At 38.8% G+C, this 16,505-nt stretch overlaps 1 long non-coding RNA gene across 3 annotated transcripts in view; it reads right to left on the bottom strand.

The window, feature by feature from the left end:
* Positions 1-12,407: 12,407 nt before the first annotated feature.
* LOC108447301 overlaps positions 12,408-16,505 on the bottom strand; it is a 309,215-nt gene continuing 305,117 nt past the window's right edge. For all 3 annotated transcript variants that reach the window (XR_001862789.1, XR_001862788.1, XR_001862790.1), the window contains one exon: positions 12,408-12,507. This is a non-coding gene — a long non-coding RNA (uncharacterized LOC108447301). The remainder of the gene's footprint in view (positions 12,508-16,505) is intronic.

The following is a 16,505-nucleotide window of genomic DNA, read 5'->3' as shown; positions in this document are numbered from 1 at the left end:
AGGGTCAAAGCAAAATATACATGGGCTCATATACACAGGCTCAGAAAGGGAGAAGCAAAACTAATGAGAAGTTCTATTACAAGAGGTCACCTAGAGCACTCCTAGACATTGCAGGGTGGTTTTCTGTAGTACCTTTTCTAATGCATTTGCCAGTGTAATTTTTTCTTTTTAAACGTTTCAAGTAAATTCTGCCATTTCCCTTGGATATTATTTCACAGTATAAAAAATCTGACAAAAGGCTCTTTCCTGGCTATCAAGTCTAAAAATTCCCTTTTTATTTCATTCCATTTTTAGGTTACATTAATATGTCATCCTTGATGAGAGGCTGATTTTCTGCATAACCTGCTTGAATGATCAATATGTACCTCCACCCTATTAGAATTAGTAGGCTTTCAAAACAGAACCTTAACTTTGCTTACTTCAATTGCTCTGGTCTTTTGTAATTTATTACCTTTCTTCTTGGCTACCACCTCAGAAGTGAGTTTTGACTTTTTTATCTTGCCATGAGCCTTTTATAAGTATTTACTCCACTGCAGTATAAGCTCAGAGCAGGCAAAAAATATTTGGAAAGTGTATAGATGGTCCAAATTCACAGCCGGGTATTTATGTATTACTTCAGGACATGGGAATATGGGTCCAGTTTGCTGCTTGCTGCCACTTACAAAGCTCTTGTGCTTCCAGCAGTTTTCCACAGGAGTAGAGCGCTGCTTTTGTTTTTGCGGTGCTTTTTGCTGTGTTGCATAGCAATAAGACTGTTCCCTCAGTTCAGCTGTAAGTTGAAATAAATCTGATGGGGTACTAATACGATGCTTTATCTTTACAGCACCACCACACCAGTTTCACAGCTCCCTCCCTGCCTCTCCCTTCCTCATCCATCCTGGTGGCCCATTGCCCTCCCACAGCTGCAGGTACATGGAGAGCCCTGCTGTGGGCCTGGAGAGAAACATACTGGCCAAGTATGACAAAGAGCTTGTGATCAGTCCTAGCCCAGTCCTGCAAACAGTTTTGTTGCCACTAAGCCAGGATGGAGCTTTGAGTCATAGGAACAGAAACAAATGGCTCAAGGCATGAGAAAGAGAAGGGAGAGGACAACTCCTTAATAAGGCACTGGTGCTGAACACTCCACACTGAATCTATGACCTCATCCCCAACATTTAATTATGCTTGCTCTCCTCCACTGAGAATCTTTGTGTTTACATGAAAAAAAAGTCTTTGTTTTGTTTTTGTTTTGAGGACAAGGATATTTTGCCAATGAGTACTTTAATAAGTATGGGCTTATAATGCAAAATTTGTTCAGCTAAAATAAACCGTAAGCTTTCCTTAATGTGCTGTCATTTGTCCAAGTGCAAGTAAGGACAAGCCAGAATAGTAGGCTGCTGTCTGGGGGGTTTGTGTGTGCATGTGGGTTAAATCTCATGGGGACAAATGAATTATGGTTTTAAACAATTCTGAGCATTATAAAACTAAACTACGGAAAGAGCCAAGGGGATATATGCCAGCAGAAGAACCCTTTTGGTTAAAACTGGGAAATATCACCTTAATTCCCGATTAAAATCCTGAGCACCCAGGCAAACAAAAGTGATTGTGGTAGCATGATTTTCTCAAAGAAATATCAATGCGTATATATGTGCATGATAAGGAAGAGGGATGGCCTTACTCAAAGTGCTTCTCTGAGAAGGCTTTCTGGCCCCCCAGGGTGGGCAGATGAACATCAGGAGAAAGACTGACGGAGTCCCCATACAATTAATGTTTTGTTTTTAGCCAAGCAACAGAGACAGTATTTTATTTTCTGACAACAGCAGCCTGTGAGAAAGCTCCGTGTGTGTGCATGTGTGCAAGACTCGAGCTGGGTCTGAGGAGTCAGGGCTATGCTTGGTGGTGACTTGAGTTTACGTGGCCCCAGTTTCATTTTCTGTAATTAATTTAATGTAGCTACAAATCTGAGAAGGTTCATTCAAGGGAGTTATTAAAGATTCAGAAAAGCCTAAGTGATATGGTTCAAACTTGATTTTTTTTTTTAACAAGGCCTGGTTATTTGAAGGTCTCACATATTCTTGTGTTTCAGGGAAGGGAGTAATAAATGAGGATTTTTATCTTGGACTAATTTAAGGCTTTCCATAAAATTATGTGAATAATTCACAATTGATAATTTATTTGATTAATTTTACCTCTCTTCTTTGCTAATTGTCCCCAAGCAGAGCAAGTTTTCCTCAAACGTGTTTGTTATTAAAATTTATTTGCAAAGTCTTTCCTTTCAATAAAGTTCTGGGTCTGCAGTTAATTCATGACTAGATCTTTGTGAATACCTGACAGTCATCCTGTGAGACAGGAAGGTAGAGCTGGATACATTTTCGTGGCTGAGGTCCCTTGTTTACTGAATACTCAGTCCCTCAGCTGGGGACCCACTCGAAATGCTCTGGGGGTCTCTTCTGACTTGTGCAACCACCAGATGAGGTGAAGAAAAAGGTAAAGTGATAAATATCACATCTGGTCAACCTGAAGATGTAGCTGGGAAGTGAACTGCATCCCAGCTGCACCGTTGAGTGTGTGGATAAACTGTCCATTAGGAAAGGTAAAGACTGAACCCATTGGCTGTTTGTGGGGTATTTACCAAAATATTTGCCTTGCTTAACATCACCATATCCTTGAAGAGAGGATGCAAGAATCATGAATTTAGTCAAAGAATGTTTAGACACCGAAGGTTGCAGATAACGCAGCATCAAGCTTTTAAAAAGTGTCCTGAGATGTTTGTGAATGTGCAGGGAACACCTACTTGTACCTTTGGGCACTTAAATAACCTTTGAATATGGTTAAAATTAATATGATCCATCATCCTTTAAAATTTCTCTGCTTTTTTCTTCAAGACCTGACTACCTACATTTCGCTATGACTGAACCGGGGCCTTCCTAAGGGCCAAATTATAACACTTAGTTCTTGGACAAGGAGAAATGATTACAGATCAAGTCTTTAATGATTTAAACAACAGAGAGTAATAAAATCTGATATTTCTCTATTGAATTGAAAAAACAACACAAAGCAATGCAACAGAGACCTGCTGTGATGACAGGCTGTACTTCAGCTAAATGGCAAGACTTAATTACACTGCCCCAGCCTGAGTTCAGAGTAAACTAAAGACTACCATATGACTAACTCCTCTGTGCTTTAGTAGGAGAAAGGGAGATTGCAAATGGAAGCACCTGGCACCTCTCAGAACTTAATTAAAGAAATGCAAAGAAGCTACTATTGCTATTACAATTGCTCCTTGGGGCAACAAAAGACAAACATAGTAAGTAGGAAAGGAGAAGCTCTGGAATATGAAGGAGCGCTCCCCAAACAAATCCTGAATAACTGAGTTTTTCATGGCTGTCAAGCCTTCTGTTCCTCATCTCCTGAGCAAATTTGCCTAAATATTATATACTAAGATACTGAGAATACTGAATGAGTTCTGCTTTGAAATTACTACTATTTTTTAGACTTTGTTTTTCCTTTCACTTCAGTGTTGGGGACTGAGTGTAAAATATTATTATGAACCTACATTAAAGCAACAGCTGTTAAGTCTTTGAAGCTGCTCAGGGCTCATGATTCAGCTTCAGTGAAGGTTGTACTTAGACTCAATGCCTAGTTGACTTATTGCCTAATTATGGAGAGCTGGTGTACTTAATAAAAAACCTAACTGAAGTATTTAGCTTTTAAAATTCCCTAGGATTTTTTTCCCTTATCAAATTATTTTTGTACTTCATGTTCAGGGAGACATCCAAACAGAACACAATAAATTTATTGTTCTCAAAGAAGTACAAGTCTGTTCTGGTGCTGCATGACTGTTAAGAAAAGGAAAGAAAATGGCTAATTCCAAAGGGAAAAACAATGGAAAAGGAAAGTTACTGAAAAGCTTTTCTAAAATCTGTTTCATGTTCTTGTTTGTTCTTGTTTGTGTCCTCATTCCTCCCTTTTTCATTACTAAAACTGCAAGTCTATAACTTTTAAAAGTATCAGAACATAATAGTATTGGAGTAAAGCTATTTTGTTTATTTTTAATGGGGTTTTCACTCTGGACAGTTGTCCTGGAATATTCATAGTAGCACAGCTTAATCCAGTCCAGTCTCATGGAGACCAGCCTGTCAGACCAGCTCTGCTCATCTAACAGATGCTAAAATAGCCATTCAATTTAGACAGACTCAGGGCAGTGATTTTAAGAGAGATGGTCATTAAATTAAGACAGTCAAAAAAGAGGCAAGCTGTTGAACCCATGCCTGTTTTGAATCCAGAGTTTTGTTTAAAGTATTTGGTGACCTTCCTGGACAAATTTAGCATCCTGTAGCCTTTCCTCTTAAGCACAGTTCCAGCACGACCCAAGAGCGGGCTGCCAGGATGAAATGTGCTGCTGGTGCTCCGTGTGGCTGCAGCAATAGCAGTCAGGGGGGTGGTAGGAAACAGCATTTTGAGGCTTCAAGGAAATGTTTGGTGTGTGCTTGCTAGAGAGAACTGGCACTAAAAGCTACGTATGTCACGCAGGGCTGATGTGACATTGCCTTTGACACTGCAAATGATCATTTGGAAAGTGTTGCTTTACCTGCAATGCTGCACCTGGAACCTCAGCCTGAACTCACTGACTGTAGAAATTCCCAGTCAGTTTCATCACCTTCTTATAAGCGAGGGTATGGTCAAGCAGAAGAATAATGAGAACTTGTGTTGCTCCAAAGCAGCAGCAAAGCTTGATTGTGTAAAGCAGAAGTTCCTTTATTTTGTAGAGAGAAAATGTCAGAAATTTTAAGAAACACTTATGCCATGTTCTTAAGTATATTGTCTATTAAAGTTTCTGATCTTTAACATTTGGAAATGCAAGTTCTGTGGAATTAAACTAAATCCCACTAAAATTCAAATATTTGTGCAATTCAATGCCTTTCCTGCTTATTTTCTTCATTTTGAGTTTCTTATCAAGTTATATGATAGTTTTTCAATTAGAATTCCCTATCCTTCCTGTCTGATTGTCTTTTCTTTTTCTTTTTATGCCATATGAGAGATTTTGTAGCTTAATGAACTTTACAGAGAGGCACTTCTGCAAACCACAGTATAAAATTATGAGGTTGTGTGCTAAGAAGCTGCACTGAATTTTGACTATGATCATCATTATTTTATGCAATTGTTTAATAATGGCTATGGCATATGTGTGAGCCTATAAAACCACTGAATTCTTTAAAATATCAATCAAATAATGCTTATCACTGTAAGAAACCCCTTAGTGATTAAGGCAGACAAAAATATAGACATTATGAAACTTACCGGTGTATTGCACTTACAAATGCACAATATTGATACACCTCTAATCTTGTAAAAAATGTATGTAAGCTTAAATTTTGCTTTTAATCCTTGCTTTGTCATGGAAATATACATTGTCATTTGCAGCTTCAGGACTGGAGTTGGAACCAAGTGATCTCTTTTCTTTGAAGGGAGGTCTGAAAGAGGAATATATGTGCCTGGAAATATATACCAAAAAAATTGGTCTATGATTCCTTAGTATTGTGGTTCCTCTTTGATCCTGGGTCAAATGTTTGGCACTGAGTGGCATTAGGAGGAGTCTCAAAACATGAAGAGGACTGCCTGCTCCTCATCATCTTAAAATGTTTCTGTATGTCCGTGTCTTAGCCTTATCCTCATTCTGTTGTCACCTCTCCCTCCTTTCTCAGTAGGAGCACATTCTCATCCCTGGAGTTGTTTTTTTCTCTTTCCTCTTTGGAGAAACAATCATAAATCTTTCAACTATTTAATTTCTTTTTAATGATTCAGAGATTGGTGTTTTGCAGTTAATCAGATCCCTGTTCAGGAACCAAGTTCTTTACCATATCAGAAATATAGGCTGAAAAATGGGGGAAAAAAAAAGGAAAAAAAAAAAAGTGACTGGCCTAGTTTTGGTTACCATGGCAACAATGATAAAGTACAGTCCTATTCTCAATTTTAGAGTACTGTTCCTGTAGTACTTTTTGGAATTTATTTGGTAAAGGTAAGAAATTTTCCCCTCTAATTCCTTTTGTAAAGCTTTCTAATACTAATTCTGAATTGAGGGAGAAGTAGAAGTACGGTGGAACTAGCAGGAAGAAAGGTATGAAGGGAGGCAGAGATGACAACAAAGAGAAGGTTAGAAATTGTTCCTTTGTGGAAAGATTTGACCTCAGAAGAAGTTCCTCTGAGATGTGTGATGAAGATCTGTGCAGAGGCCCTCAAACACTTTCATTGTTCCTGGATATTTAGAATAATCCAACTACATTGTGAGGTTCTAAGGCAGAGCAGATAGAGCAAATTTTAAGTGAAGTAGTCTATCTCTGTGGGCAAGAGAAGAGTGCCAGTTTTCATTATAGTATTTGTATTTAACAGCTCAGCTAAAACACATCATGAGAACACTAGCAAAATGTTTCAGATCAGAAATAGCAACAGCATGATTCCAGGATGCTGTTATGTTTCTGGGAATTGCTTATTACTGGACCTGCTTGTTTCTATGACTGCAAACTAATTGAACCTATTGTTTCCAGTTCAGTGTCTGCTTCCAGTGATAGTACAGGGTCAGGCAGAGTCCTGCTGCATGGTGTAGATTAGCACACAATTGCACTTCCTAGAACAGCCAATTCAAGCAAATTCCCTGAAAAGAGTTTTCCTTATCAGAAAGAAATGGGACTTTTAAGCGAGTTTTGTGCATTGACAGGATGAAGTCTTTTGTTGTTTCTAAGAAAGAGAGCTAAATATCTAATTTACTGTTTTCTTGTAAGTGCTCTTACAATCATTACTTGTCCTTTTTTTCCAGTTCACTCACAAGCTTTTCAGCAGAACAGAACTAGGCAGGGTTCAGCAAATGTTCAATAATTGTACATGTATTGCACTAAGGAGACAGAAAGTTCTCTTATTTTAACAAGAAGTAATGTATACTGCTTTCTTCAGGAAAGTAAATGGACTGGAAAAATGCAAATGGTTCTAAATGACCCTTGATGGAAAATGAACAGAAATATAAGGCCAAAATGTAGACTGGCTGGTCAGGAAATGAAAGCTCTTCTCTAGTTCCATGTCATCAATACCATATTCCTTAATTACCAACTTAACAGTTGGTGTCAGAGACCTGTCCTGGCACAAAGGCCTTGGCAGCTCTTCCCTATGATCTCACTGTGTTGCTTCTGGGAAAGTCATTACTGTCAGAGAGCTGCTATGGAAAGCAGGGAAAGAACTGAGAGGGTCTCAAGGAAAGATCTGAAGATGTCTGTCCAGGATTGTGTTGGTTGGGGGCACTGCTGTGCACTGGCTACTGACACATGAGGTGGATTTATTTCACTGGAGAAAGAGTTTCAGCTTCCATCAGTATATTGCATGTCACTTACACCTGACATTTACCTAGACATATGTCTTGTCTCAAACTGGGACAAAATACTCATATTAGTCATGCACAGAATAGAATAAAACATTTTAAAAAAGCATTCAACTACAGTTGTTGCACAGATGACTGGCAAAAGAACAGTTTCCAACTCCAACTGTGTTGCCCCCAACACAAATATTTTTTTTCCTCATTTACACCATACGAATGTCTTTAAATTATACCAATTCTGCAGCCTAACTCTCAGCTGGTATGGTGGAAAAGGTGCATCAAGCACTGTGTGTGTTGGATTAAAGCAGCGTGAAAATAAAGGTTTACGAATTCTATGCTTGAGTGTTTTACATCAGTGCAGGAAGCTCTTGCAGGATGAGTTGTCCTGCTTGTTTGGTTTATTCATTGTCCAGAACTCTGAGTTTGTGCCACTCAGTGGCTGTCACCTTTTCCATTTCCCTTCTCTGTTGAATTAGATATAAATCACTCACCATCACTCATGTAGCTCATCTGACAAACAGCGAGAAGAAAAATAGTCTGTCTTGCAACCCTGCAAAGAGATTCTGTTTCCCTAATACTTCCACTTATTTGAGGCCAGGTCACTTTCCCTCCAAGTCAATGACAGAAATTCCATTCCCTTAGTTAACAGCAAAATGACCTCCCCAGAACAGATCTAGGTAGATTACATTTTCTCAAACAGAGAGATCCTTGCTCAATAAAACCTTACAACTCATATAATCATTACCTGAAGTTTATTTTTGCCTACACGTCATTTTTAAACACAGAAGCCCGATGCCCAAGTGCCACCTGGTGGACAAAATAACTTTTTTCTGTCCTCATCTAACCTTGTCTACTAAAATTTCTCTTCCATCAAGACCTGAGTTATAGAAGCCTCTAGAGAAGAGACCTAAATCAAGCAATTAATTTTAAACTTATCTCTATATATCTAGCTGTACATATAGATATGTTGGCTTAAAAAAACCCCAAACCAGACATAGTCATTGTGCACATCTATTGCTTCTTGCCCCTGTTTACTCCTGCCCCCTCACTAAGAGGGCTGACAGTTGTAGCAGGAGCAGCTTCTGTGGCGTGCACACAGAATGCCAAGAATTGAAAGCCATGTAGTGCAAGCAGCTGGAGACTCATTTTCCTGAGAAGGAATCCTTTCCTCCAGCTAGCTGTTGTCACTGTCAGCTGCAGAAGTAATTTTTACTACTATTGTTTTCCTGTGAGCTTCTGCAAGAGCCTGATTTTTTGCTAAATCATATATTCCTGCTAGGATCCATGGAATGGAGTTTGGAGGAAATGGGAAAACCTGGGACTCCTGAAGGATTTACTTGTTCAAGCTCAATAGACTAATGGGTTTTACTGTGTGAACTTAGCCAGGTACAGGAATTACAGCAATGAATGGGAAATAGATGCCTGAAGGCTCAATATATGTGAATCTGTTCAACTGAGCAAAATAAACTATTCACTGCCAAGCCCATGAATGTTTGGGCCACAAGAGCTTTCCAGGAAGATGCAAGAAACTCTTCATGGGACATTTTTAATACAATCTACCCAAAGAATGTTTTTTTTCTAGTGATGACAACTGATAGATATCTCATATGTCACAGCTGAAGTCCTTCACTACAGTCCATTTTAAAAATAATTCTATCTCAAAATATAACTACATTAGAGTGGAGATCCTGATCACAGTAAGACTGTGCTCAATCCCTGGTCATGCTCAACATGAGTATTAGTGCCCTCGAACATGGGAATTTCCCTGCTCTTCATTGTATTTTGAAATACTGTTATTGTGTGGACACATCATATACATAATATGGTTTCTAAAAATGGATGAAAATAGTATTATAACATACACAACTATTATGTACCATCCGTATGTAAAACATAGTGGAGTTTCACTGTGACTCATTTAGACCTTAGCCACTAGGCGGTAGTATAAGATTAAGTCATGTAACAGTATCTGCTAGTTTTGTTTTCATTTTGCAGCAAACTTCAAAACACGTGCCAGCACCAGAGGAAATACTGTAAAACACTCCTCTGTTTCTTTATCAAATCAGCAAGACACTGAGCAAAAATACTGCTCAGAAGATTCACTTGTGATCAAATGCAGTATTTGAAGCTGATGAACCACAAGGACAACAGATACCCCCCTGACACCCCCATATTTTTCCTCACCTTATCAGTTTGTGATTAGTAAGCTTCACCAAATACAGTTTAGTCATTAAGGAATCTTATTTAGAATAAAAAACTACAATAAAATCAAATTCTTCACACTGTTCTGTGAATCTCACACTAGAGCTGAATTAGTTGAACTAATTATAGGAGAAGTTCCTTTTCAGAGGATCACAGAATGGCTGAGGTTGAAAGACACCTCTGGAGGTTATCTAGTCCATGTCTGGTCAAGCAGGGATATGTCTAGCGTGGTTCTGAGTATCTCCAAGGACAGAGACTCCACAACGCCGCTGGGCAACTTGTGCCATTTTTTGACAACCTTGGAGTGAAAGGAAACTTCTTTGTGCTTAGGTTTTGTGGTTTTTAATCTGTGCCTATCACCTCTTGTTCTGTCAGTAAGCATGACTGAAGGGAGCCTGACTTTATTCCTCTTTGGAATTTGCCCTCTTTATTCCCTCTCATTAGGTGTTAATATACATTGAAACAATTTAATTTCATTTTTGCTAGTGTTCCAGATGAATATGGAGATTTCAATCTGGGTCTAACATGGCAAATTAATTTTATAGGTTTAGAGGATAAAAAGGAAAATTCCATGACTACAGGGCACACACAGTTCTGAGTGCATTTTGGGAAGCTACCAGCTGTAATAAAGTAAGTCATCCTGGTTTACTGCATCTGCTGTGTTTGACTTCAGCAGCTCATGTGATAATGTGGTTGGTGGAATGCCTTCACTGACTGCTAAAAAGGATATGCCAAAGTGAATTTGGGTAGGTAACAAAAAGAATAGGTATGCAACATTTTTGGCTGCTTTTCACACAAATGAAACAATCTGATCTTTCTGTAATACCACGTGGAAGCCTTGAATTCACTTTTTTTTTGAGATCCTCATCTAATGTTCTTTTGTTCTTTCAGGTACATTTAGGTCCTTCGAAAATACCTGGGGCCATTGTTTATTGTAGGACTGTACTGCAATCTCTCTCTTGGATTTATTTTTTAATGATGAGGGAATGCAAGGAGATAATCAGGAAGCAGGCCTTTTTTTGATTTTCGTAATTGAAGACTATTTTCTCTGGTGAGAAGAGGAATGCAGTACATTATCAGGAAGACTAAAAAGCTTTCCCTAATTTATCCTTATTTTGCTAAGAAAAGACTAACGTTAGCTTGCAGTAGTATTTTAATTTTTTTAAATTGTTGCCAATATCCTTATTAATGTACATTTTGTACAGTGCTGTGTGGATCCAGAGTACTGTAAAATGAATTTTAGACCAAGACTGGAAATAAGCCATAAAGTCCAAAGTGAAACAGTAAGGTGTTTTAATCTCAGGGTTTGTTTTCAGTCTGTTACACAGAGAGGAGCCAAAAGCTACATGAGATTGTGGGCTCACCCTTTTTGAGAATAAATTCTATGAATGTTCTCATTTAGCTGGAGTTCTTCCCTTTAAATAAAAACAAATTCATGAAAGTTGATGCTCTTTAATTCTGAAGTGAATATATTGGTATGCATAACCTAGTGAGCATAAAAACTGTAATTATATTCCAACTAAACCTATCTCAGTCTCACAAAACCTTTCCCACAGATACTGATTTCTGCTAGCTTATTTTCAACCTAAATTTGAACCGTCCTTGATGAATGTTTGCCAAACCAACCAGGGCTCTGTCCATTTCTTATTTTTGCACACTGTTTTTGAATTATGGGACCTGATCTCTCAAGGAAAATGGAAAGACTCCCAGCACCTCTAACAGTTCAGGATGAGGTCATACACACTAATATGTAAGAGACTTTTTTTTCATCTCCTTTCATCCATTTTAATCTGATGCAAGTCATGAGTCCTCAAGACCCATTTCCTTTTTCTTTTCTATTATTTTTGGAGGAACTTCATCCCATATACTCTTCTCTGTTGAACTATAACATGAAGATAGATATTTTAGGGGAGGGGGAGTCTCCCAAAAATAAAAAAGCTGTCCTTTGTTTTTTCTCATGAAGAAATTTCAGTCTGAATAGGTCATGGTATGAACAACAAATATGTGATGCTGCAGTTCTTTTTGCTGTGTGATAGTATAGCTATTTCCTGGGTTTGTAGGTATTGATATATTACATAAAAATGCTTGTGGTTCTTTCCATAAAATAATAACATTAAACCCTTGCATCTCAATATATTACCTTGAAAACTCAAAGAGTCAATAGCTATTTTAGGAGGCTATCCAAAGGTTAACCAGATAAATTTAAAATTATGGTCATAAATAATCTAAACAATGACCAGCCGTAGAACCAGATGGTGCTTCTGGAAGGGCCCAAACCATTTCCACCCGTAATTCAATGTAAACCTCCTGTTTGGAGGTCTGGAGCTGAGGTCCTTTGTACCTGCCTTTAAATCCATAATTTCTTCAAAGGTTAGATTTGTGACACAATGTGTGAAGCTTCTTTAATCAGAAACAATGTGAACCCCTGTTTGCATGACTAGCAGATGAACTGAGAGAGTGTTCCGGAAATCAGAGAGACTGATCATGGAGTTACACAAATTGCAGCTGAAAATAACAAACCCATTCAGCCTTAGTTTCCATTGCCATTTGCTTATCATTTGTAGCACGGATCAGTTCCCGTTCTCGCATTGAATTGTCAATTTAATTTGTTATTATGGATTACTCTATGTCTGAAAACAATCAGTTTTGGTACCTACCTCTGATATTTCTATATTTAGTTTTGGTTTTCTTTCAAGTACAGTGTCATTTACTTTGGTTACCAGATTTGTCAGAATGAGATGCTTCGTGCTTGAAAGATACGCAATTACTGAGGTGAATGCTCTGAAACAGTCACCTGAGCAAAATAACTCAAATAACACAGCTCTGCAGGAGCTGGTTTTTAGACAGCATGAAGGTTACCTGAATGATGATGAACCCACTAAAGGAGCATGCAGATCAGGCAGTGGTGGCAAGTTCCAGCAGACCTTTTACCAGCTTTAGGGCTTTTTTTTTACTGCCAGTTCCTGCCAGGAAAAAAAAAAGTGGGTGTAGGTTTAATACTAGGATGTGTTCACTAGGCAAGTTCTTGCCAAAAACCCTCTTTATGGAACAAAAAAAATCATTACATCATAATAATTTTAAAGAATTATGTGAAATAAGTGCAGGATATGCTCACTCCATGTAATTTATTAGTTCCTGTTCTTCATCAATCTTTCAGTCTCTTCTGCAACAGCTTATTTTTTACTTCCATGGTACTGAGGTCTGCCATTCCAAAAGGAGGTAAAGGTATCCAAAGTGGGAAAAAATGTCTGAGAATTTATGAACTAGATACATGGAAACATAAAACATCATTAAAATCCAAAGAAATGGTGCAATAATTACAACTGAAGCAATTTATGGTAAAAGAAGAGCTGCTGAGAGCATAAGTTAAAAGCATTTCCTCCTCTTTACAAAATACTCTAGAAAGAAAATTCAGGAGTCAGTTGCATAAACCTACTTTTGCTCTAAAGCAGTTGATTATGGTTCTCTTTTGTCTCAGTCAAGAGCCAGCAAACAGCTGTATTTATTTGATTGGCTTGTGTCCTTTCAGGATATTTATAACTATTGATAAAACATGCAAGTCAGTGGGCGGAGATATTTAATACGGAATAATTCTTCATGAGTCACTGGAAAGGAGGAAAAGATCTTTTTTGTAAGTGCTTATAGAGGCAAGGCAGCATAGCAACATTTGCAGTTCCAGAGACTAGATGATGTAGCTGTGGAGTTTAGGGTCTGTCTCTTGAAAAAGTTGAAAGTAAATACCTTTCAGGATAAAGAAGTTAATATGTTTTACAGAACATGGGAAGAGGAGATGAACAGAGAAAGAGAGAAAGAAAGCATATGTAGAGGAAATAAGTCTGTCTAGACCCCTGGAGTACTCTGGAGAAGTTAAGTTTTAAAATCTTGCATAAGAATAGCTTCCAAATATTCGTGTAAAAAGCTTCTGTCACTAAGGCATGTGAACTTTAAAACAATACAAAATAAATATACCTTCACAATATTTTGAAAGAGAAGGAACTGAGCTACAGGGCCAGTGAAAGCTTGACTTCTATTTCCCATCAAGTAGGCTCGTACAATTATAGAGCCATGGATGTGAGAGAAAGTGCTTCATGTTCACAGCAAGAGCAGTGGGAGCTGTGAGTAGCCCCCAGCTTGTGCCTGGTCCTGCTTCTCTTGGGGGGAAGCTGAGAGTGTCAGAAATGAGACCCAGCATTGTGTACATGGAAAGCACTGTGTCCTTCAAAGCCAGAGCTGCTGAGTGCCATTTCTGTACCCCACACACGCTCATCAGTTTGTATTGGCCAATATTATCCATCGCTGCTGTAGTCCTTGTCACTTAAGTCACTGTTCATTATTATCTTCTTATGAGCGAGCAATGCAGAATTACATTCCAGCATACAGCATGAAATACTTGCTGTTCCTCTGAAGCAACATCTCTAGATGAAAACTGGACTGAACTGATGGCTGTGTGGACAGTGAGCTCCTCCGAGAATTGAATGAGGTGGATTTTCTCTACAAGAATTATTAACTCCCAAATGCTTCAGGGCAAAATGCGATTACTGTGTCTTACTGCACATCTCAGAGCTTAACGGAGCATTTGGTGTTCAGAGGATGAGTAATTTCTGTTACAGGAGTGATTTTCCTGAGGGCTCTCTAAATTGATGTGAGCTTTCCCAAGCAGTCTGTATGCTATTGCTCAGTTTGCCTTAGAGCCTTGCACAATAGTGCTTTATCTCGAGTTGTGCTCCCGTGCACCACTGAAATACAAATATTTCCTTACACTGTACTGGCAAGTCAGAATGATTCAGAGCATTGGTGGCATCCTGAGGTAGGGCCAGGCACTCCAGCATCTTCTCTGTCTGTATCCTGGGAGCTGGTCCTGAGGGAGCTCATGGTCTGCTTTGCCTGAGTTGCCTTCAAAGAGTCTATGAGTTCTCTTATGCTTTGGGGTTCTCTCATTCCTGATGGGTGAACTCCGCACAGTTGATCCAGAGAAGTGGATTTCAGTTACTAATGATTTTTCAAGGTTATTTATACATAGACATGTTTATACATAGACTTAAACACATACCAGAGGACCACAGAATGGTTAAGTTCCACAAGGACTACAGTTGTACCTTGTCCAACCTCCCTGATCAAGCAGGGTCATCCTAGAGAACATGGCACAGGATTGTGTCCAGAGGGCTCTTGAGTATCTCCAGTGAGGGAGACTCCACAGTCGCTCCGGGCAACCTGTGTTGGTGCTCAGTCACCTGCACAGTAAAGAAATTCTTCCTCATGGTCAGGTGGAACTTCCTGTACATCAGTTTCTGCCCAGTGCCTCTTCTCCTATTGCTCGGCACCACTAAGAAGAGCCTGGATCCATCTCCTTGGCACCCCCACTTTAGATATTTATACACATTGATGAAATCCCCTCTCAGTTGTCTCTTGTGGATGAACAAGCCCATCACCTTCAGCCTTAAAGGATAAAAGAGATGCTCCAGTCCCTTCCATCATCTTTATTCCCCTCCACTGGACCTTCCCCAGGAGCTCCATGTCTCTCTTGTGCTGAGGAGCCCAGAACTGGACTCAGCACTCCAGAAGTGGCCTCGCCAGGCCTGAGTGGAGGGACAAGATCATGTCCCTCAACCTGCTGGCAGTGCTCTTCCTAATGCACCCCAGGATACTACTGGCCTTCTTGGCTGGCTCATATACATATGTAGAAATATAGATTGGTATCTGTTTCTCCAGTGGCCAAGGGAAAATGAGAAGGAATAGGAAGAAGAAATAATGAAAGAAACAGAAATATTTCAAAAAATGATAAAAGATCAGATTCTGGTTTACCAAAAGTCAACCCTGTCTTGACAGTGAAGACTTGGCAGCAGCAGGAAACATCAGGCTTTTGTTTGACTGAATCAGTTCCAAGATTATAAACAGCACATTTTCCTAGATATTCTTCCAATATGAGATAAGCCCAACAAACAGGCCAGCAAGAACAGTGTTTAGCTTTCCTGTGCAGGAAGAGAACTGGGTGCATACTTCAAACCTTTTATTTTCATTATACACTATCTAAACAGAAGCATCTTAAGAGAGTTTTCAGTGTCAGGACATCACTCCTGCATCTCCTCTGCTGCTAGCACTACTGAAAATATTGAATTGTTATTGCTACTTCCACACAAGATGTGGAAATAACTGTTCTTTTCATTAAAATGGAAAAAATTGAACCAAGACCAAGCAGGGAGGGTTTTTGTTCTGCCAAGTAGGAGAGCTTAAAATGTGTTAAGCAGATCTGTTCACAAAAAATTATTCCAACTTTAAGAAGTAGTTTCAGTGATGTTTTCACAAACCTTTTGGCCAGCACTCTCATAAACAATCTAATGTGTCAATCCTAATTTCTGACTAGCAATGACCATAGGATTATCTCAAAGGTATTTGAGTTCTCCTCCTCCTTATAAGTATTTCCATCACCTAAACAAGGAGTGAACAGTATGGTACAAGTATTAAATTTGCATAAGCATTTATAGATGCAACCAGTACAGACATCTCACAATTACCTTTAGGTAAAAAAAAATGAAAAGAAAGACCCAGTTGAAAATTAGACCAGAAAAGAATTCTCTTCTAGTGCACCTTCATTAATTCTATGGAATTACATTGAAACTAATAAGTTCAGCCAAATCATCATGCAATTAGAACAGAAATCACACGTCCCACACTTCTGCTGGTGTCAAAGTTAGAGCTGAAACAATTACTGCCTGAGATGATTTTTAAGTTCCATGAAAGCTGTGCTTAGTGATTCAACACTACATTTTAAGTTTACAAATCCGGTGTCAGAAATCAATGGCATAATGTTCTTATAGTAATCTAGGGAAAAGCCTTTTCTAAACCTAATGTACATTGTATTTGTTCCTAAAAATCTCATCAGCTAATCCTTTAGAAATAAACTCTTGTGCTACAGATGTCACGTATTTTCCTGTCTGTGTTTTCAATTCAAATGAATGCTTCC

This window comes from Corvus brachyrhynchos, unplaced genomic scaffold (assembly GCF_000691975.1).
Source record: "Corvus brachyrhynchos isolate BGI_N302 unplaced genomic scaffold, ASM69197v1 scaffold175, whole genome shotgun sequence".
Classification (NCBI taxonomy): Eukaryota; Metazoa; Chordata; class Aves; order Passeriformes; family Corvidae; genus Corvus; species Corvus brachyrhynchos.
Note: the sequence above shows the minus strand (reverse complement) of the source record. Positions and strands in the feature narration are given on the sequence as shown.